Below are 18,766 nucleotides of genomic sequence, written 5' to 3' on the forward strand. Positions count from 1 at the left end.
TAAGCATCTGCTTTTGGCTGGGGTCCTGATCCCAGGGTCCTGGGATCCAGCCCCACATCCGGGTCCCTGCTTATCAGGGAGACTGCTTCTCCCTTTCCCTCTGCTGCTCCCCCTGCTGGTGTTCGCTTATCAGGGAGACTGCTTCTCCCTTTCCCTCTGCTGCTCCCCCTGCTGGTGTTCTCTTGCTTTCTCTGTAAAATAATAAGTAAAATCTTTAAAAAAAAAGAAGAAAAGAAAAAAAGAACTGAGCTGAGATCAAGAGTCAGATGCTTAACCGACTGAGCCACCCAGGCGCCCCATGAGTCAATCCTATTTTAGATTCATCTGTTACTAGGCAAGACGTTTTTGCCTATGGTATCTCATTCTATACCCTAACTTACAAAATCCAGGTAAGTTCTGCCACTTCATCCCATTATTAGCTCCACTGAAGAAAGCTGTATAAACACATGCCAAGAATATTCAGGGACATAATAAAAATTATGACATTTCCTCAAGGGAGCTGATTCACGCCAGCCTATGAATATATTATGTATAATAATCTTTACAGGCAACTCTGCTATTGTATTTTTTATAAAAACAGAAATAGGGGGCACCTGGGTGGCTAAGTTGTTAGGCGTCTGCCGTCGGCTCAGGTCATGATCCTGGGGTCCTGGGATCGAGCCCCACATCAGGCTCCCTGCTCAGTGGGAAGCCTGCTTCTCCCTCTCCCACTCCCCCTGCTTGTGTTCCCTCTCTCGCTGTGTCTCCCTCTGTCAAATAAATAAATAAATAAAATCTTAAAAAAAAAATCTTGAGAACTACCATTAAAAAACCCCCACAAACCCCAGAAATAGTTGGGGCACCTGGGTGGCTCAGTTGTAGAGCATGTGGCTCTTGATCTCAGGGTCGTGAGTTCAAGCCCCATGCTGCGTGTAGAGATGGCTTAAATAAATTTTAAAAAAACTTTAATAAAAAAATAAAAACAGAGTTAGTCTTACAAAGCTATTTGTTGTCTATAAAATCCTCTACGCATGTAAGAATGCTGCATTTGAATATTTAAATGCATAAAGGACAAATAAAGAATACATCTCATGGGACACCTGGGCAGCTCAGTTGGTTAGGCATCTGCCTTCAGCTCAGGTCATGATCTCAGGGTCCTGGGATCGAGTCCTGCATCGGGCTCCCTGCTCCGCGGGGAACCTGCTTCTCCCTCTGCCTGCTTCTCTCTGTCTCTCATGAATAAATAAATAAAATCTTAAAAAAAAAAAAAGAAAAAGAATACATGTATCTCACTTGTGGGTACGTGGGCCTAGAAGACCAGGAGAAGCCAGCCGATTCTTCTTCTTGCCTTTATACACAGCAATGGGAAATATCAGCAAATTTAGAAATTGTTCTATTTTCCAATGTCTTCAGATTTGGTTGTTTTTCTTTAGAGCTTATTGCAATACTTAAGAATCATCACTATCTGGTGGTTTTTTTTTTTAAATTCTGTATAATCCTTTATGTTAGTGGTTTACATCAAATTTTTTTGTTGTCTCTGTGAGATGTAGACAGCTGTTGGGATTCTTTGTACAATAACCTTTCTCATTCTTAGCAATTATCTCTGGGTGAGGCAACATGGTCTGGTTCTTTCAATTATTCGGCATATACTCATTGAGTATCTTCCGTGTGCCATGCCCTATTCTAGATTTTGGGAGTAGAACAGTGAAAATAAGGACAGAAATCCTTGCCCATATGGAGTTTACATTCTAAAGGGATAAATAAACCAGATAAATAAGTAAATAAATAAACCAGATAAATAAGTAAAATATATAGTATATTAGGCAACGGTATGGGCTAAAGGAAATCTAAAAGAAGGAACGGAGTTAGGAAGTACTGGGAGAGTGCCTGATATGCAGTTTAGATAGGGATGCCCCCAAGGATAAGGTAACATCTGCATCACCAGGGAAATCAGCAAGTGCAAAGACCCTGGGGCAGAAACGTGACTGGCTTCTGTGGTTGGAGTGAGTAGGCAAAGGAAAGAGTAGCAACTGATCAGGTCAAAGAGAAATTGCGAAACGGTGGAGGCCTGGGAGCTAGAGGTGCTCATGGCAAAAGCCCTTCTGAGCCACTCTAATAACCTGAGCTTTTCCTTTGAGGTAGAGGAGAGTCTTTGAAGGGGTTTGTGCCAAAGAACGACACGATCTGACTCTTATTTTGACAGGGATGCCTTGGCTGCTGTGTCACCCTAGGGAGACAAGTGTGGAAGCAGGAAAACCAGTTTGGAGCCTGTAGCAAGTACCAGGAGCCTGCTTGAGGTCACCTGGGCAGTGCTTTCAGATAAACAAGAAGAGGCCCAAGACTGAGCCCTGGGGTTCTCCAACATGTAGTGTCAAGGAGATGCAGGAATACCAATAAAGCACACCTGAGAAAGGAACCACCAAAGAAGGAGGAGGAACATCCATCGAGCATGGACCTTGGAAGCCAAATTTTCAGAAGAGGGAGTGAACTCCTGTTCAGATGCTGCTGCTAGTTTCAGCATGATGTAGACAGAAAGTAGACCCTGGGCCGTAGTCACAGAGAGGTCACCGTCTGTGGTAGAACACACACAGACACCCCAATCAGAAAGGCCCCCAGTTTTAGCCAGATTCACTACATAATATCTGGATACTGTTAAGCTATTTATTAATCCCTCAGTGCTCTCAGTGGTAAAGAGGTATAATAATTCCTACCTCAAAGTGCTAAGAACCTGAAAAGATAATGACTGGGTGTTATATGCAACTAATGAATCATTGAACACTACACCAAAAACTAATGATGTACTGGGATGCCTGGGTGGCTCAGTCGGTTAAGCGTCTGCCTTGGGCTCGGGTCCTGATGCCAGGGTCCTGGGATCGAGTCCTGTGTCCGGCTCCTTGCTCATCAGGAAGCCTGCTTCTCCCATTGCCTGCCACTCCCCTGGCCTGCGTGCTCTCTCTCTGACAAATACATAAGTAAATCTTAAAAAAAAAACACAAAAAAAACCCAATGATGTATGTTGGCTAATGAATTTAAATAAATAAAAAATAAAAATAAATAAAATGGATACAAGTAATAAAAAAATAAAAAGATAATGTTAAGGAAGCATGTATTCGAGTCCTCTGGCTGTCATAAAAAATTCCAGAGACAAGGGGGCAGGACAGAGTCTGGAGGAAAAAAAATACCAGTCAGTGTGGCTTAAATAGCAAAAATTTATTTTCTCATAATTCTGGAGGCTGGAAGTCCAAGATCAAGGTGCTGTCAAGGTTGATTTCTGGAGAACTTGTATACTGCTGCCTTCCGGACACAGCCTCGAATGGCTTTTCCTTTGCTCCTGCAAAGAGATCCCTGGTGTCTCTTCCTCTTCTAGGGACAGCAGTCCTATTGGATTAGGGCCCATCCTTATGGCCTCATTTACCCTTAATTATCTCCCTACAGGCCCTACCTCCCAATGCAGTCATATTGGGGTAAGAACTTCAAAATATGAATTGGGGGAGGGGCAGGCACCTTTCAGTCCATTACAAAGCCCTTAACACTTGTTAGTACTCAAAAATGTTAATTCCTGGGGTGCCTGGCTGGCTTAGTTAGAAGAGAATGCAACTCTTGATCTTGGGGTCGTGAGTTCAAGCCCCACATTGACTGTAGAGATCACTTAAAAATAAATAAACTTAAAAAAAAGTTAATTTATATCTCACTTACTCTAGTATTGTTGTTTATGTTATTAATGCTTAAAAGTTTTTCTTATTTTTAGTTTCATATTTAATTCAGTTCTTATTTAAAAATTTAAAAAATAATCTAACTTGCCCAAAGTTTAATTAGCATCTTGAAAATGAACTGTAAGAAAAAAGTTGGCCAATACTGCCATCTACTGGAATTTTGTTCAAAGCTCATTTGTTGGACTTAATTTATTCATACTTTATATATGGTGCCTCGCTCATTTTGCTCTTTCTAATGAGTGTAAAATTGGATGATTTTGTTCTCACTTTAATCCCACTAGAAGAAATACGTAAAGATTCTAACATGATAAATTTGGTTTTTTCCTACTTTCAGGATCCATTCTGGACATGACAAAGGTAAGCTGTGGACAGGAAGGTATAGATGGAAAGTGTTTGCTTTTGGAGACAATTAAAAATCTCACTCACATTAGTTTTAGTTTTATCTGTAAATTATAACATGTTTGATGTTCTGGCTCACTTAATCCATGAACAAAGAAGGCTGGTTATTCTCAGGAGCCTGGTAGTGGACAATGGGGTTTCAGATTTTATTTATTTATTTATTTATTTATTTATTTATTTATTTTTAAAGATTTTATTTATTTATCTGACAGAGAGGGAGAGAGAGCGCGTGCACAAGCAGGGTGGGGGGGAGGAAGAGGGGGAGGGAGAAGCAGACTCCCCACTGATCAGGGAGCCCAACGTGGGGCTCAATCCCAGAACCCTGAGATCATGACCTGACCTGAAGGCAGACGCTTAACTGGCTGAGCCACCCAGGTGCCCCTGGGGTTTCAGATTTTGAGCTAACAAATCAACGCACCTACTGATTCTGAGGACCCAGTTCTAATATTGCAGAGTTTGTTCAGAAAGGCTGTATGGCTGGGGAAAAGGTGAGCAGCCTCTTGAGAGAAATGCAACTGGCATCATAATGCAGTATCTTGGTCGTACTGTTGTCGAGGGTGAGCGAAAATCAGCAATCTCTGCCTTTTCCGGGAAGAAAGTAAGATGGTATGGCTTCCGTGTGAAATGTATCCAAACAAATATGTGCATATTTGTAACCCAGTAACTCAGTGATTCCACTTTTAGGAATTTATCCTACAGATGTAGTTCCAAGTATGTGAAATGATGGGTAGATAATGGTGTATTATTTTTTCTTATAGCAAAGATTGGAAACAATCTAAATGCTATTGGTAAGATGTTTTAAGTAAATTATGGTATAGTCATATAAAGGAATACCATTATGTTACCAGGGGGAGGCAGTTCTCTGAGCTGAAATGGATGAATCTCCAAGATCATACTGTTAAGGAAGACAGTCAAGTACAGAGCGTTGTGCAGGGTATTCACATCTGTTAAGAATTGTATTTTGCTGCAAATAATCATAACCTCATAACAGAGGTTTAAGTGGCTTCTCTTGTCGAAAAGAGAAAATCCAGACATAAGCAGGTCATGGCTTATAAGATTTGGTGAACCTCAGGATGACTTTTTTTTTTTAAGATTTTATTTATTCGTTTGAGAGAGAGAGAGAGAGCACAAGCAGGAGGAGAGGCAGAGGGAGAGGGAAAAGCAGACTCCCCGATGAGCAGGGAGCCCGATACGGGGCTCGATCTCAGGACCTGGAGATCGTGACCTGAGCCGAAGGCAATTGCTTAACCGACTGAACCACCCAGGCGCCGAGGATGAGCTTTCTTTATTGCATTGACCTGCCATCCTGAGTGGGCTGTTTCAAGCTCTAGTCATCAAGTACACCGTCCAGCCTGCAGAAAGAAAGCTTTCGAGAAGTCTAACATACACTTGGGCTTCCATTCCAGTATCTAGAACTGAGTTACATGGCCAACATTAACTGGCTTAAAAAAAGGCTGTTAAATATAGTTTTTCAGCTGCACAGCGATGAGCAGCCCCGAATAAATTTGGGGTGCTGTTGTAAGAAGAGCAGGAGAATGGCTGCTGGGACAGGCACTTGCAGTCTCTTCCTTGGTGTGTTAACATTTATGTGTGGGAAAGGGCATAAATAACATGTATATGTATTTGCTTGGAAAAGGTTAGAATATCTAGAAATACACAAGTACCTAGCAACAATATTGTCTTTGCAAAGACCTGAACCGACTGAGAGAAAAGCCAGGAACAGAGAACATTCTTGCAACTGCCCGTTTTGTATCTTTTGAATTTTATAGGATGTTTGTTTCTCCTATAAGAAAAATTTGAATGCAAAAAGGTGTCCGTTAATGCTATGTAGGATTCATATTGCAGTACACAAATATATCAAACCAATGCATTGCACACCTCAAACTTAGACAATGTTATCTGTCAATTACATCTCAGTAAAAAAAGAGACATTTGGGGCGCCTGGGTGGCTCAGTCGTTAAGCATCTGCCTTCGGCTCAGGTCATGATCCCGGGGTCCTGGGATCGAGCCCCGCATCAGGACTCCCTCTCCCACTCCCCCTGCTTGTATTCCCTCTTGTTGTGTCTCTCTCTGTCAAATAAATAAATAAAATCTTAAAAAAAAAAAAAAAACATCTGACTTGGAGATTTTACACTGAACCTGCTTTGTTATCTAGAATATTCCCAGAAGGAATAAAGTGGAAAGGAGAGATGAAATCTCTTTAGTGGAAGAAAAGACAGAGAAATATGATTGTGTTTTCATTATGCCCACTGGGAAGAAAAGAGTTGGAGTCTGGTTTCAGTTGACTCACATCCCCCTTCATATGACTATCTGGCTAGCACACGTGTTTCTCAGCCAAGATGAGGTTTGATAAGAATTTTCAAGAATGAAGAGAAATACCCACCCCATGGGGGAAAATGAAATCATTGTTCTTTAGCACTACTATCTTTTCCTTTATGATGTACCTGCACTCTGACACATATGCCAATACATTTACAAGTGAAAAATACATGTTCAAACTTTGGAATCAGATAACCTGCATGGAATGCCCCGATCCGTTGAATGCATTAGAATGCTGACATTTTCTTTGCTCAAAGTGGAAGATTTTGGGAGCTTGAGGGGTTTGCCCAATGCAGCAGCTCACTGCCTGGACTGGCCCTTTACCCGCCTTGCTTGCTGATGCTTGAAATTCTTTAACACGAGATAAAACCCTCTCATTCCACAATTTGGAGATAAATCTTAAAATCTGACTGAGGGTAAGGCACATGAAAACAGAGCTGAAATGACAAGCCATAGAATACCAGAGAAGCTGACAAGGGTATCTAGCATGCTGCTGTTCCCACTGAAAGAGAGAGGGAGCGTGGTGTAGGGAGCGGGCAACATTGCATGTTATCACAGAGCAGAGTTATCTCTGGGCTCATGGGGAAGATAGTCAGCCTAAGGGCCTGAGATAGAAAGAAAGACATTCTCGTGGGGCGCCTGGGTGGCTCAGTCGGTTAAGTGTCCCACTCGTGATTTTGGCCCAGGTCACGATCTCACCAGTCATGAGATCGAGCCCCAGTCCAGCTCCACATGACTGGGGAGTCTGCTTGGGATTCTCTCCCTCTGCTCCTCCCCCTACTCATGCTCACTCGCTCTCTCTCTCTCATAAATGTATACATCTTTTTTTTTTTTTTTAAAGAAAGAGGGGCGCCTGGGTGGCTCAGTCGGTTAAGCATCCGCCTTCGGCTCAGGTCATGATCCCAGGGTCCTGGGATCGAGCCCCACATCGGGCTCCCTGCTCCGTGGGAAGCCTGCTTCTCCCTCTCCCACCACCCCCTGCTTGTGTTCCCTCCTTCGCTGTTTCTCTCTCTGTGAAATAAATAAATAAAATCTAAAAAAGAAAGAAAGAAAGAAGAAAGACACTCTCTTAAGGGAAACCTCTCTGACTAAGAGCCAAGAGGCTTAGAGGAAGAAAGGTAGCAGTGCTAAGGAAAAATAGAACTGCATTCCATTCCTAGAGGAATGTCCATTGCTAGTGGAGAACACGTTTAACAATCGATGTAGTCAAAAGGTACAGACTCCCAGTTATGAAATAAATAAGTTCTGGGGACATAATGTATAGCGTGGTGACTATAGTTAATAACACTGTATTGTGTATTTGAAAGTTGCTAAGAGACTAGATCTTAAAAGTTCTCATCCCAGTGAAAAAACATTTGGAGCTATGTATGGTGATAGACATTAACTGGATTTATTGTGGTGATCACTTTATAACACATACAAATACTGAATTATTATGTTGTACACTTTAACCTAATGTTATGTCAATTATTTGTCCAAAAAAAATGATGTAGAATTAGTAGTGAAGTTGTCCTCTAGCAGTGGGCAGTGGCTTAGAGCTTCCATTAGCCAATGGAACATTTTTCTCCCCACTATGATATGTAGAGAAATATTCAAAATTGAGATATTTAGTGTTGATATATCTCTACCTTCAGGTTTTTCTTAATTTAAATCTATTATAATTTAGTGTTTTATCAATTTAAAAATGGATCTTAAAAAGGATTGGCAGTGTCTTATAAAACCCAACATTTATCTACATTATGACCCAGTAATTCCACTCCTACATATTTACCCAAGAGAAATGAAAGCATATGTCTTCAAAAAGAATTCCTGAAAATATTTCACAGCTTTAGTCAAAATAGCCTCAAACTGAAAACAGCCCAGCTGTGCATCAATAGAGGAATAGATAAACCAACTGTGGTAAACTCATAAATGGAATATTACTTAGCTAAAAAAGAGATGAACTGCTGATAAATACAATGAGGATGAATTTCAAAAGTACTGTGCCCAATGGAAGAACCTTATACAAAACAGTACATGGGGTCTTGTAGGATGGATCTATGGTGGGAGCAACGGAAACCCTACAAGGGCTCCTCTGGCAGGTGGGAGGTGGGGATAAGTGTTGACTGAATGCGGGTCTGCAGAACCTTCAAGTGACCTTACTCTGTTGTATCTTGACAAGGGTTTGCATTGCACAGATGTATGGCGTTCCTTGTAACTCACTGAACAGCACGTTTAAGAATTGTACATTTCATTGTATGCAAATTTTTTCTCAAAAGAGAAAGACAATAAACCAAAACTAAGGTCTAATAAGGGATATGCATGTTGGAGTAGATGGGGAGAAGTGTATTTCTGCCTGAGACTTATTTTGAAATGTGTCAAAAAAAATGAATTGGTAGGTGGATAAAGGGATGGATAGATGGATAAATATGTAATAAACAAAGTGTTAGTAGAAGATTGATTGTTGAATCTAGTTGGAGAATATATGAGTGTTGATTGTAAAATTCCTTCTTTTTATGTTTAAAAACTTTTATAATAAAATGTTGACAAATTGATCTTGAATTTGGAGTGCTAGTAGAGAGCTTGAGCTGTGAGCTTATGTATCTACGTGGGAGGTATTTTTGTGAGATGGGGATGGGTGGCAAGATCTGTTGGCAACTTCCCTTGTTTTTTATTTCTCCAAAGTTGGCACATAATAGAGCCTCAAAAGGCTTTTTGAATGAATGAAGTGAATGAATGAATGAGACATTCCTAAACCAGTGACTGTGTAAACTATAAAGGAAGGATGATCCTAACATGAATTTTACAGAAAACCCCATGAGGAAAAACAAAGAATAAGTATAAACCAAAGAATAAGTAAATGTCTGAAATTGACAGGTCTCAATACTCACTCCAACAAATGTCTTGAAGGAGGAAGGGGACCAGAAAGGGAAATTTGAAGTGATATCTAAGACTAGCTTTTTTCTTTAACAATTTAGATTTTTCTTCAGTTGTGAAGCACACAGTAAGAATCTCGAGAAAACATACATTATTTCTTCTTTTGAGAAAGAACATTACATCAGAGGTTTGGGGCATGGTTATAATTCGTTCTGCTAAAAACTGGTATATTCTGCTTCAAGGCCCCTCAACATACGAAGAGTTTGGGAGAGAGGAGTGATCCATTCATAGGCCCTCCTAAAAGAGCTGACATCCTAGAATTTGATTTAGGCTCAGGTGGTTCTGGGGATTTGAAAATCCCAGGGAGGGACTGGGTGTTCCTACAAAGATCATACTTCTTTCCATGAGGTCAAGGCACAGGAAAAGTGCCTAATCCAGGGATTCCAGACCCTGGACGCACATGGGAATCATTAGGAGAGTTTTATATAGTATTGATGGTGAAAAAAAGGGGGGTATTAAAGGTGAAGCACCCCACCTGACCAACGCAATCAGAATCTGTGGGATTGGGACTGTGATAAAGCCTGACTGTGCAACCAAGATTGAGAGCCAATAGGCCAAGACACTCAAGACATACGGAAAGATGACACCGCTGGAGTCCTTGAAGCAGGTGCTGTCCTGAACTGGAGTGGAGCCCCTGGCTCACCACCATCAAAGGCAAGGGGAAAGCAGCTCATTCTAAAATATGGAAGTTGGTGTGCCCGGCTAGCTCAGTCAGACTCTTGATCTTGGGGTTGTGAGTATGAGCCCCATGTTGGATGTAGAGATTACTTAAACTAAAAAAATAAAATAAAATAGGGGCACCTGGGTGGCTCAGTTGGTTAAGCATCTGACTTTTGGTCTCAGCTCAAGTCATGATCTCAGAGTTCTGGGCCCCTGTTGGGCTCCCTGCTCAGCGAGGAGTCTGCTTGAGATTCTCTCCCTCTGCTCCTCCCCCCCCACTCTCTCTCTCAAATGAATAAGTAAAATCTTAAAAATTTTTTAAATACTTTAATAATAATAATAATAATAATAATAAAATGTAGAAGTTTGTCTTGGCAACATACAAACCAAATGGCGGGGCTGACGTCTTGGAAAATAGAAAATAAGAATAACAATGCTTTATCCATCTTTTTTTTTAATTCTCTATTTTCCTCTCAACTCACCTAGGTCTTCTTGTGTCAGTCTTCCTGATGAACTACTTGCCTGGGGTTAAGATGGCCCCTGATCTTGGGCTTTACTTACAGGCCTCTGAGTTAAAATTATTCTACTTCTTGGGCCTTTCATGGTCAGATGTCTGTCCTTAGATCTATGCCACGTTTGTATCACCCCCTAAGTCTCTGAAATTAACCCTGGGAATGTATCTGGGAAAGAAAAACTCTGTTTATCCCTAGAGGATGGAGTAAACAGGCATTACTCTTCCCCCAAATGCATTACTTCTCAAAAACTTGAAGGTCTATTATCTTTTATAGGTGTCTATGTAAGTAGCATCAAGACTGCCAAGCAGTTAAAGCTCTTTTATTCAATGTCTGGGGCGATTAAGGTTGTGTTCTTTCTTGGTTTTGCAATAGCTTCGGATTACTTCTTTAATACCAGAGTAGAATTCTACTGTCCAAGAGAGCTTGGAGGACAAGGGGGCTCCTTTAATAGGGTGAAAGGCATACCCATGGACAACGGACTGGGGAGACTCAGAAAATCAAGGCGAGATTTTTCCTCCCGGAAGTCTCAAATTTTTATTTTAACTGACTTCTGGTTCAAATTTGACACCCCACAAATTAATTCACACTGTTAAGAACCCTTCCTTCTCTCCTTCCCTTCTTCCCTCCCTCCACCCCACCTGCTCTCTCTCTTTTTTTCTTTTTGACAAGTGAAGGAACTTCTTAAGTTTAAAAATTATTTATTAGCACTGACCATGTGTCAAGCATTTGTGATACATTAATTAATCCATTAATACAGACTCTAGATTCAGCACTTTCTTTTCTGTCCTCATACCCAATCAAGGCAATGTCTTTTACCCCCAACTTTTTAAAAAAGTAAACTCAAATCATCAGAAAAGCTGGAAATGGTATACAAACACCCAAATACCCCTCATCTAGACTTAACAATTATTACCTTACCATTTTTGCTTATTTCTCAGATAGATATATAGATAGATAATATAAGACAGATACATAGATAATAGATGATTTGTGTATGCATGTGCATGTGTGAGAGAGATTTATAATTTCTCTAAATCATTTGAAAGTAAATTGTAGAAACCATGGTCATCACCTTGATATACTTCAGAAGTCCTCCCCTCAAAATAATCCATCAAGGCTAGGGCTTTTTTTTTAAAGATTTTATTTATTTGCGAGAGAGGGAGAGCATGAGCAGGGGGAGAGGCAGAGGGAGAGGGAGAAGCAGACTCCCTGCTGCATAGGGAGCCCGATGTGGGGCTCGATTCAAGATCATGACCTGAGCTGAAGGCAGACGTTTAACCAATCTGAGCCAAGGCTAGATCTTGAGAAGAGAAAATACAATGTCTTTTTTAGCTAGACTGGATCATTGAAGGAGACTGTGTTCTGAGCATTGAATTGCAAGGAGAATGTAGGCTGGAGTTCACACAGCCATGGAGCCTGCAATTTTGACCTAGACTGGATTTTGTAAGTGACCCGATAAAATGGCATTATCCATTAGTTCCTAATGGACTAATGCTCATTTCTGGGTGAAGCCTACTCAGGCTTAAGAGTTCCTTGTCAAGCTAGATTTGGTGAATAAAATAAATACATCTAACTAACTGCATCCATGTAGCTTGTATACCAACTCCCCCTTTAATTCTCACACTGAATCAAGAATAATTTTGCCCACCAGACAACTGGCTGACCATGTGCTATATTTTTGACCCATATGAGTGTCTAAAATACTGTATCAGAACATTGTCACAATATAAGGAAAACCTCCTTGCTCCTTTCCCCCTCTGCACCATAAAGACCATTATGTCTTTAGGCAGAAACAGGGATTAGCAACAGGCTTATGAGCATTCTGTTTGATGTAGGTCCATTTCAAGGCATTCATTTGATACAAATTATAATTCTGTCCTCAGTTCAGTACATTGGTCTCCAATGTAGTTTTCTTGTGGTTATATCATCTATTGATCACATATCGCCAATATTTCTGTTTACAGTAGTATTATATCAAAATCGGTTCTCGATTTAGTCCAACATTTAAAAATGTATTTTTCTAAATAAAATTTCAGGAAAAAATAGTATTTTGAGATAAAAAACATCTCTTAGTTACTCTGACATAGATTTTAGTCACATTTATATTCCTTAATGTTCAATTTTTATATCCACTACCTTAGAAACTCAAGGAACAGATACTGTTGTTATATTTACTGCCACAGTAAGCAATATGGAACATCAGAAATAATATGTATTCATAAATAAGAGCAAAGATGGTGTGGCTCTATAAAATTAAGAAGGACATTACAACCGGACCGTATGGGAAGAGCCTGACTGATTTCTTCCAAGCAATGCATTTTCATCAAAACTCATACATATTCAGTGAAACAAACAGCGCGCCAATGAATTCAATGAGCTACCATTGAAACCAAAACATCTATTTCCTAGCATCTGTTTGTGGGAATTATGGGAAATACTTAATGCAATGTGTTTTCACAGCAATCCTATTTTTGTTTCCCAACCCGTGAATTTTCATTTAAATCAATATGTTTACCTGAGACCTGTGTGCACGCATTTATTGGAACTGAAATGCACTTACAGACATAGACAACATGTTGGTGGCCAAACCAATGCATTTTGATGCAACTCAGCCAATTTTCCATGACATGTATTCTGTGTTTCTAGGGATAGAGAGCCCCCTAGAATGGTATATGCTCTTGATTTTGAGGGAGGGCAAGAGAAACTAATGTCCTGGACTGTAGGGAAAGGCCACAAAAGCAAGAACCCTCTTAAAACCTTGTCAACCAAAGTGTGTTCCATGGACCAGCAGCATTGGCTCCCTGAGAGCTCCTTAGAAAGGCTGGACGTCAGGCCCCACCCCAGACCTACTGATTTGGAATCTGCATCTTTTTTTAAAAATTTTTATTGTTATGTTAATCACCGTACATGATATCATTAGTTTTTGATGTAGCGTTCCATGATTCATTGTTTGTGTATAACACCCAGTGCTCCATGCAGAAGGTGCTCTCTTTAATACCCATCACCAGGCTAACCCATCCTCCCACCCCCCTCCCCTCTAGAACCCTCAGTTGTACCTCTGAAACAAATAATACAATATATGTTAAAAAAAAGAAAGAAGATAGCAGGAGGGGAAGAATGAAGCAGGGGAAATTGGAGGGGGAGACGAACCATGGAATCTGCGTCTTAACAAGGTCTTCAGAATTTGTTTAAATGGTAAAATTTGAGAAGCACTGTTTTAAGATAAACTCTTTGACTCTTTAATAAACACTGTTTAAAAATAAACTCTTGGGGCGCCTGGGGGGTGCAGTCAGGGAAGTGTCAAACTGTCGGTTTTGGCTCAGGTTGTGATCTCAGGGTCCTGGGATGGAACCCCAAAAGCAGGTTCCCCACTCAGCCGAAGTCTGCTTGAGATTCTCTCTCCTTCTGTCCCTCCCGCTCATGCTCTCTCTCTCTCAAATAAATAAATAAATCTTTAAAAAATAAAATAAAATAAACTGTTAAATGCACACTGTTATCTTTAAGGTGATACTCAAAGTTCTAAGGCAAGCACTTCTTCTAGTGGACAGACAGCTTGCTTTATGTGCAAAGGCAACTCTACCCCCTTTTCCTTTTTATTGCACACACCATACATAAATGTCTTTTCTTTGTCAAGACTCAAACAATTTATTTTTTTAGGGTTTTATTTATTTTTTTGACACAGAAAGAGAGAGAGAGAATGCGAGCACAAGCAGGCGGAGCGGCAGGCAGAGGGAGAGGGAGGCTCCCTACTGAGCAGAGAGCTCAACATGGGGCTCGATCCTAGGACCCCAGCGTCATGACCTGAACCAAAGGCAGACATTTAACCGACTGAGCCACCCAGGCGCCCCAAGACTCAAGCAGTTTAGAAATCGGCAGAGCAGTCTTCTTTCATCAGAGTTAATCACCATCATTAGTTTCTCTTCCTTTTACTTTCTCTCCTGGGAATTTATGTGCATATATATGTGTAAACACACTGTAAAAGCATAAACAAGATATGTATTTGTTATACATTATGCACACATTTTCCCTTGTCTATGGGTTTCTAATATCTTTCCACGTCCACGTATGTTGGATAAGCTCAGTCTTTTGAACGACTGCATAGCTCTCTTGAGTATAGAAATGCCATAAGCTATACAGCTAGTCCCCTATTTTGGACATTTGTATTGTTTCAGTTTTTGTTTCTATAACAAACAATGCCCTATGAACATTCTTGAGCATCTCTTTTTGTGGCCATGCCTGAGAATTTTAAGTTAGACTCCTAGAAATCTCTAGGGTCAAGAAAAAGTGATAGAATAGCCTAAAAGCACATGGCACCACCACCAATTGAACCCTTCCCCTTTTCAGGCTGATGCATTTTTGGGAAATGCTTTGAGAAAAGCCGTTTAGCAACATCCAATCAAAAGTTTTGATGTTGCTGAAGGCCATGTTCGGGCTACATCCAGGGCTGGTGGAGTGATCCTCAAGAGCCTCAGGAGGACCAAGTCCCGTGACTTACAGCTCCTCAACCTCTTTCATTCCCTGCATGGGTCACTTCTCTTCTTGCAGCCAAATCCCAGGAGGGCTCAGAAGAATTTACTTTGGTGTCAGCGACCCCATGGAACCCAGACTTTCAGCAGTCTCCTCAATGCCAGGGCTAGCCTAGGGTCACCCTTTTCTTGACCATCGCAGTAACTTTATTTTGGTCGTCCTATAGACCTTCTCCGAACTTGGGCCTTCCTTAGGGCTGCTCCAGGACCTCTTGCCAGAGATCCTGCAATTGATTCTTAGGGAACAGGGGTTGAGCGACTGGGCCCTATCCTCTCAAAAGGCCCTGACCTCCTTATGTGCACGGCTGGTCTCCCCTCTGGACCTCATTCCATATGCCATTTGCATTAGCAGCAGAGAAGTTCACTCAACCTCTCACTGAGCAAAACAGATGAGCCTTAAAAATAATCCTATGCCTTCTTGTGCTGAGATTCATGGGAAGGGCCAGGAGGAGCTGTGTCTGGTCCCCCACAGGGGTCCCCAGCACCGCCAGGGGCTCACTCAAGCATGTTTGCCCTTGATGGCAAGGCCTGCCACATTCCAAGGAACATTTCCTACCGGGGCCAGATTAAGTGCCTGCTCTCCAGCATGAGACTGGTGAGCGATGTCTCTCGTGTTTGCCTCCCATCTCTGGGAGTGTCTGCACTTCGCTGTCACTCTCTCTCTCTTCACACCTGGGGCATTTGCTCTAAGTGGCAGAAGTGGGCACGGGACGTGCATTCCTGAATTGGGAGAGCAGCCATGGGTCATGGGCACTTGTGACAAGAAGAGGGCCCCTTTTGGGCCCTCACTTCTGGGACATTCAGAAGCAGCTGTGACAAGAGTGACACCTTGGCTGGGTCACTGGGGAGAAAGGACAGACAAGAGCTGACACGATCCCTTTCTGGGTAGGTGACCACATGACGCCAGATAGGAAAGCTGTTTTGCTGATAGAATGTTTGGTGAGCCTTGTCCACGTCATTCACGGCATGCTGTTGTGAAACAGCCCCGCATGCCTCGGAAATGCCCTTGTGCCCTGCTAAGCCTGTTGGTGATCCCCTGACAGAGTCCAAAATCCTAAGCCAAGGCAAGGATGTGGAGGAACAAGATGCCAACGCTAACCCAAGAGGGAGGATAAAATGTCTCTGCTGTCGGTACTGAAAGGAGACAGAGAACAGGCCATAAGCAGCGGGGGGAGTATGACGGGGGAGGCTCAAGACCTGCTCACTCAGGTGCTTTCCTCCAGGATTTTGGTCCAGGTGACATCGGATGAAAATGAATCTTAAGGACCATCCTCCAAGCCAAAAGGACCCTCCAACACACAGGTATAAACGTGTGGGTGTGTGTGGAGGGCAGGGCAGGTCAGTTTCAACCATTTGCTTTCGTATTAATGGCCGTGGAGTGAGTGTGTGTGTGTGTGTGTGTGTGTGTGTGTGTGTGTGTGTGTGTGTTGCTGATATTCAAGGCAGGTCTTCTTTGCTCCTACTCCATCCAATTGTGGCTCTGAGGTTGTCATCAACTTCCACAAACTTCCGTTTGAATGTCTAACGTAAGCCTGCTTAATGGTAACCAATGCAACGGATGATTCAGTTATTAACCTTGGTATTGATAAGTTGAAATTAATTTCCTGAGGATTCTGAAGCAATAGTCCAGCAAGAAGTCTTGGTTGCTACTTTGCAATTCTGCTGTGCACCTTTCCACCTAGGCATCTTGAATTCCAACAGTGGGAAAGGATACTTTTGTACTGGTGACATGCTGGAGTTACCTTGAGTGCCTACGGTTCTCAGTGAGAGCTATTTTTGATGATGTTGTTGTTGTGCAAATTTGGGTCAAAATTGCTTATTAAGGGAACACAGTTTTGTGTCTATTGGTTTATTCCAGCTAATCCGGCAACACTGTCTTAAACGTAGTATGATACATGCAAGCCTGTAATTTTTTTTAATTAGGTGAGGTAAAAGCCTAGCATTAACACTTTATTTCAATTTATGCATGCAGTTTATTCCTGAAATTAACGTCTCTTCAAATGGAAGGGTTTTTGTTTTTCTTTATGAGAATTTTAAGTAATATTTTAGTGCCTGAGAATGTTCTCTATAAAACACACAGCAGAACACAAAACAGTAATGGCTCAAATGAAAATAGTTATCTTAAGATAGAATTTGATTTGCAACTCTAAATGCCCTATAGTGTGGGTAATCAAAACTTACTGAAAGATTTGGTCAAATATAACTTCTTAGGTGGCTTGTATATAGAACAAGTTAGGAAGTGTTTATATTCACTGTGTGTTTTATTAATTATATCTACCCGTATTCATATTATTTAAACGGATACTTTTAGTTTTGTTACAAAGTAACCCTTCTGGGAAACAAATGGGAATTATTTTGTAATTGTAACGGCAGTAATGGACGCCATGATCCAGTGTCCTTTGCTCCTTGCTGCCTTTTTTCCAACCTTTGTAGCATCAAGAATGGAACATCAACAATGTCTGTTTAATGTAGTTTACAAAAACTACCTTCATATACAACTGCACTTGTTTTATTATTATTATTATTTTAAAGATTTTATTTATTTACTTGATAGAGGGAGCACAAGCTGGAGGAGGAGCAGAGGGAGAAGCAGGCTCTCCGCTGAGCAGGGAGCCCGATGCGGGACTCGATCCCAGGACCCCGGGATCATGACCTGAGCCGAAGGCAGACGCTTAACCGGCTGAGCCACCCAGGTGCCCTCAACTGCACTTGTTTTTAAAAAATTGATTTTCCCACTGCCAAATCATAATTGCTGTGTGTTTGAATGTTTCTTGAAAGTTATTCTGGCCATTTTCCTTAAATTGTAGGCAGCCACTAGGCACGCTCAAGATGACTGACAGTTCTTAACTCTTGCTGTGGAATGAACGAACTTGAGAACCCTGGCTGGATCTTGGGTGCCACGTGGGGATATGATCCCTGAGGGGCCCATGCTCCCCCACTCCCTTGAAGAGAATGTTGAAGCCTTAGGCTATGGTTCATCTTGGTAAATGACCAGATGTCAGGGCAGGAGTAAGGCCCAGAAACCTGATCTCTCACCCTTTCCCCTCCTTCCGTTTGCCCTCACAGGAGAGAGAATCCAGAAATTGAACTAACTTGCCTAAAAGGACATTTGGTCACCTGTGTGCATGACCTCCTTGGACATATTTGTGTCCACAGCTGTTGCTGAGGGTAAAGTTGGTCAAAGTTGGTACTGATTTTTAATGATGCGGTATTGGTTTGGTTTTTTTTTTTTTTTAATCTTTTTCATTTGAGTTTATAGTGTGCTGTTTGGTTCACCCTACAATGTGTGGCAAAACATCTTTTTGTATTTTTGATTTATACTTTATAATAGCTAGACTAGAAGTTGTGCCATTACCACTTAAGCAGAAATAACCCATGCCTCGATTGCTAAAACAGGTATATATCAATTTTTCAAATTGCTGTAAGACAGAGACATTTCATGGCAGACGTGCTACCTCACACGTTGATAATTTTCAACACGCTCTCAAAGCGAGTAGAATAAAGTTATTTTTAAAGTTTACTGTGCCTTGTTTTATGCTATAATACAAACACTATTTTATAGGTTCCCTGTGATCTGCTAGAAATATTTGTTATTACTGAGTATTTTCCCATCAAAAAGTGGGGTGGTTAGGCTGAATGGGCTGGGGAATATTTTAGCTGGTTAACGACTTGTGTACAAAGCTTGGCAAACCATTCATTATGGAACGCCCTTATTGGGTAAGCTTTCAGGCCAGATTGC

This window comes from Zalophus californianus, chromosome 7 (assembly GCF_009762305.2).
Source record: "Zalophus californianus isolate mZalCal1 chromosome 7, mZalCal1.pri.v2, whole genome shotgun sequence".
NCBI classification, from domain to species: Eukaryota; Metazoa; Chordata; class Mammalia; order Carnivora; family Otariidae; genus Zalophus; species Zalophus californianus.